This window comes from Typopeltis vanoorti, chromosome 14 (assembly GCF_054136105.1).
Source record: "Typopeltis vanoorti isolate ZY-2024b chromosome 14, IOZ_Tvanoo_1.0, whole genome shotgun sequence".
In the NCBI taxonomy this organism is placed as follows: Eukaryota; Metazoa; Arthropoda; class Arachnida; order Uropygi; family Thelyphonidae; genus Typopeltis; species Typopeltis vanoorti.
In genome coordinates, this window is record NC_143562.1 from 74300635 (window position 1) to 74306634 (window position 6000).

A 6000-nucleotide genomic window follows, 5' to 3' on the forward strand; every position below is an offset into this window, starting at 1 on the left:
AAGGCTATAATATATAGTCAAGGAAGCACCCATTGTGTGAACATGTTAATAGGAGAATTACTGGTACTAAAGTTGGATACCATAGGAGTTTATTTAAAAACGTTTTATGGATGAAAATATTATAGGTTACTCCGCTAATTTATTACCATTTTCCATTCAAAGATTGTTGTAAATTGGAAAACATGCTCACTGGTACTTACCAGTTTTTTTTCCAAAATTCATTTTAGTATCCTTTCTTTTTTTCCAAAATGTTGCAGGCACCATCAATGTGTAATAAAATAGTAACATTTTTCAACATTTGTATAATTTTCAATCACAACACTGGAGCTAATAAAATGCTAAGCTTTCAGTCCTATCCCAGTGAATGCTATTATATGGGTCTCTCCATTGGGTTTTAACATACGCTTATCACACAATACTTATCCTACCTCTGCTTCAACTCATTCACCACTGGGGCACTCAAAATTATGTCTTGCAATTCATTCTCCAAGCAAAAATTTTGTCCGCATTCTCTTACACAACTTCCAGGGATGACCCCCCTTGTTCTCTGAAGGAATCAGTAGCACACTCAGGATTTAATCTTGGGGGGGGGGGGGGATTTGAGTAGACTATTTGAGAATGACTCGACTGAGCATCTGCAATGATTGCTAATTCATAAGTAGTATAGAAATAGAAGACACGACACACATAAATAAAAAAAATCAATTTCAATTAGGAAAATTTTCTGGTGTCTCCCCCCTTTCCCTTTTTTTGTGGTAGGAGGAATGGGTCCCTTTCCCCCTCTGGGTGCACCACCAAAGGAAGGAATTATAGAATTTCTTCAGTAATTCCAATAAGTCTCTGTCATATCCCTTCTCCTTTGTCAACTAAACTCTGCAACACAGACTTTCAATATATTGTAATTTCACATTCCACAAACCTGTCACCAGCTTGATTACTGTTCTCTACCACCACTTGATCCTCAAGTGACCAAATTTGTGCACAGAAGTCAAGATGCTGATAACCTCTTTACTTGTCAATGTATTTTTCATCACACAAGTAATCAATCGAACTATTTAGCCAACTTTTGTAATATGCTTTCTGAACTTCTATCTCTATCTATCACCTCCAAATGCCTAGCCTCATCAATTTCCTGTATCATATTGATGATGTTATGTCGTGACATAACACCATCAAATGTTATGTCACATATTTGATATAACATAATATATAAAGTTCGGCAAGTCCAAGCGTAAGCAAATACCTGGATAGTGTTACTGACCCTTTAGGGAGTGCAACACTGAGGCAACTCGTGGTAAGGGTGGAGCAAGCCCCGATCACTATTCTTGATATTTCCCCATAATGTGAAACCCAGCTCCTAGGAGCTGTATTACTGTTCTACATTATGAGTGAGAGAAGGTCACTACCCAGACCGGTTTCAACCTTTATTGAGGTCTCATCAGTGAGTAGGTAGACCTAGAAATACCAAGTCTATATGTTTAAAATAAGTTTATATGTTGCCGAATTGAAGGCCTTTGGCTCTTCATATAATTAATAATTTATTAGGACACCTTCTTGGCAATTCTCATAGTAGGGTATATGTAAGTTCTGTTCGCTACAAACTTGGTATTTCTAGGTCTACCTCTCACTGATGAGACCTCGATAAAGGTTGAAACCGGTCTGGGTAGTGACCTTCTCTCACTCATAATGTAGAACAGTAGTACAGCTCCTAGGAGCTGGGTTTCACATTATGGGGAAATATCAAGAATAGTGATCGGAGCTTGCCCCACCCTTACCACGAGTTGCCTCAGTGTTGCACTCCCTAAAGGGTCAGTTGTAATACTATCCAGGTATTTGCTTACACTTGGACTCGCCGAACTTTATATATTTACTATATTCGGCATGAAACTCTGAGTTTCTTATTCAGCTATGAAACAATATGGGATGTAATATCCCTTAACTTAAATAAGTTTATATGTCACCGAATTGAAGCCTTTGGCTCTTCATATAATTAATAACTTAATTTATACTTTATTGTGTTCTCCCTTTTGTATCACTTATCTTACATTGTCACTGTGTAGTGTTATTACTTTACTACATATTTCTATGGTCTATACACACGAGACTATCGGAACTTTGTACTCTCTTATCTACAGTTAAATCTATCCACACAATTGGCCGTTTCTTAGAGAAACGGCCAATTGTGTGGATAGATTATTTAAGTATATTAAATAATTAACAAAGGGTAGACTTCTGAATAGAGTCCGATCCTCGGCAATAATGGTCTGGAGTCACCTCCTAATCAGGTTCTGGCAATATTTATTTGATCAAGTTGTGCCAGCCAGATCCCTAGGTTAGAAATTCCTCTTAACCAAGGAGTAACCTTCAGAAAATATACTAAGCTAATCAATCTATTAATTATTCTTTATCTCAATTTTATCTATCTCTCTTAAAATACTTTAGTTTGCAGTCGGGTTCTCTGTCATATAATTCTTTCCTGCTCAGATTCAGATATTAGCAAGTAGTGCATTGGATTCAATTCAAGGCACAAAACAGATTAAGATATTCAAGATAGATTTATTAAATTCCTAAGATTACACATTTACAAGAATATACTCAATTGGAATGGAGGTATCCTAAGTTATAAAGTTAAACATAGCAACTGTAATTCACACAACATATCCAATCATAAGTTAATTTCAGAGCACAAAGTTTTGTTTGCATCTTCTAAATATCCTTACTAGTCTACACATACTCTCAAGACAATTGCATCAGTAACTTTATAGATCATTACTCATAACAATTCAAACTACAATTCATTCAATTTACTTGGGAAATAGCCCTAACAATTAAAACACTGCTATCTAGTATTCGCTAAAGTCCTTTTCCTACATGTATAGAGTTCTGAAACATAACATCTCTTTTCTTCTATATCAATATTCCTCTCTTTCTTAACAAAGAATCACAAAAGGTTTTAACATTACCATATTTCTGGAAGTATATTCATTTTGTCATCTTATCCTTACTTCGTCCCACGGAATGTCCAGTCTTCTTCTAGACGATTGTCTCACTGGCTAGACTTGGACTTCATTGTTCTGCCTTTCTTTCCCATCATGGACTAGAAACAGCATGGCTCGAACCGATCCACGTGGATGTATATGGCGGTCAGTTCCTTCAAGCTTGCTCGGAATGCTACTGATTATCTCCTTGTCAAATCCTTCTGTACAACGTCTCGAAACAATGGCAGTGAATAGCTACACGCTATCGATAAGATCCCGAACTCTAACTCTCTCTGACTCCACAGGAAAATCCCTAGTAGCTACAGCCTCAAGAAGAAAAAGCCCCTGGAAAGGGGGAGCAAACCCCTTTTATACCTTCTACCCTTGGCACCCTCTTTTGCACACGTCATATATTCTATTCACGTCTTCCTGGAGAACTCCATGCACATGCCGCGTCTTCCTGGAAAACATCTAGCGCGTGCCGTTCTGCACGTAAACAATTTGCCGTAGGCTACGCAATTCACCCGAGGTTTTCGTTAGTGGACTTTGAACTTCTGTTACATGCCTTAACATACATCTTACAAAGAATACGTTTTCCAATATAAATTCTTACAAAAAATTATGACATCGTTTACCTTTAAGTAATATTACATAAAATAGTACTAGCATAATGTTTATTAAACAATTTGTATCTTTACCTATGTATAAGATTTTCATTGTTGTTTAGCTAAAAGTTGTTGAATCCTGAATAAATTATTTCTTTAAGGAAATCTTTTCATTCAAGATCCAACAATAGTGCAATCCAACACCATCAATATGATATAAAATGTTGCTTTCATTCCAAAGTTCATGACCTTACACTTTGCACCATTAAATGGACAACCATTATCCTTTACGCACAATGGCACTTTATTTGAATCATTCTGCAGGATATTTACATTACCTTTATCAACTATTGCCCTTAACAGTTTTGCATCGGCAAACTGAATATCTCTCCCCCCCCCTAAATCATTACCTTCTTCGTATGGTGCCATCTTCTATCGAAGGTCAGTGATCATCTTGGCAAACAAACTGCGTTCTTGCATTAATCTGAGCAGTTGTACACTGATCTTTTGTGTCCACGTCTTGATGTTGTCAAACCAAGATATTCTTTTTCTTCCTCTAGTTCCTTTGCCATCAATTCTTCCTACCAAAATAGTTTGTACATTGGTATTTGCCATTTCTCATGATGCGGCCAAAATAGTGGATTTTAAGACATCTTCATTGGTAATTTTTTCTGTCCATGGTATCTTTAGCATTCTTCTATATAGCCACATCTCAAAGGCTTTAATTTTCTTGATGCTTGTCACATTCAATGTCCATGTTTCAACTCCATAGGGCAGAATGGACCATACGTAACATTTCAGCATTCGGCATCTGACTTCTATGTCTAGATCTTTATTACAGAATAATGTTCTCATTTTCATGAAGGACTGCCGTGCAACTTCAATCCTTGTCTTTATATCTATTTCAGGATCCCACCTTTCATTAAGCTAACAACCAAGATATTTATACCTTGACACTTGATCGATATTTTTCCCATTGAATGTCCATTTCATTGATGAGGTTGGATATTTGCTGATGACCATGTATTTCATCTTGTTGATGTTTACATTTATTCCCATGCTTTGGCTTTCTATGTATACTCGGTCAATGAGTTTTTTGTAGATCAGTGATGTTATCTGTAATTAGCACGGTGCCATCTGCATATCCTAGGTTGTTAACAATCTTTCCATTTATTGCGATTCCCTCTGGACATTCTTCTATCATCCCATATTATCATTAATATACAAATTAAAGAGAAGTTACCTACCACAGAATCCTGCAGCACTCCACTCATCTCCAAGATTCCACTCCATTATATGCTACACTACAGCCCCTTCCTCCCAATCCATGCTATCAGCTACATATCCATTCCCATTAGCTCCAACTTTTGTAATAGCATTCCATGAATTATTCTGTTGGATGGGAGTATTATTTTGTTGCTGTATTTTATTTTACCTTTAAGTAACTTTTCCACTCCTGTGATATTAATTGGTCTGTAATTTGCATCTTGGAGCTGCCTTATGTAATTGAACCACCTTTTCCTCTTCCCACTACTCCCTTGGAACCTTGCCTGAATTAAGACTTAGATTAAACATCTTCACCAGAGGCACTTGCAGTTTTCTTGTACATTCTCGTAGTGTATCTGCTCTCCAGCCAAAAGGCTGTGGGTTCAAATCCTGCCGTGGGCATGGATGTTTGTGATTGTGGAAATACCAGTGGTAGATGGCGTTGGTGTAGTTGTGGTCAGTTGGTGGAGATAGAGTTATTGAGCAGGTGCCCTCCCTGGAGGTGTCTAATAATAATATGGGCTGACATGCCGTCCAGTCCCATTGCTGTTTTTACATTGATATTTTTCAATATGCTGAGCACCTCCAATTCGTCTATCTCATTTCTCATTCTAGTCTCCATGATATAAGTAACTGCAAAGTCTCCACCTGGATGATACATCTTGAGATGTATCAATGTGCTGAAGCATCCTTACATCATTAATATTAACATAATTGGAGATAATTCATGTATGTCTCTGAAGATCATGGTAAATTCAAGTTGAATGCAAAGTTTATATGTAAGAGAAACATTAATCTTAAATACTTATTTTAAGGCAAAAAAAAAAAAGAATTTTTAACACAATTTTACTTGTTTGACTTTGCTATTTGTAGTGTATAAGTAGAAAATTTTCAGATTTTATTATGATTGTCAGTTTACAAAATAGTTAAATTCAGTATAATGAAACTCTAATGATAAAGGGTTCAAAAGTAGTCAACTCTCAGTATAGCATTCCTAACACCACTTCCTGGTATAAATAACACCAAAAGAAAATATATTCGGCTAATATTTTGCTGGATTTCTAACCATCATCTTCAGTATCCAGATCATGGTCTGGATACTGAAGCCAGTCCTACTGATAGACACAAAGTAGTTGTATATTCACCAGAAG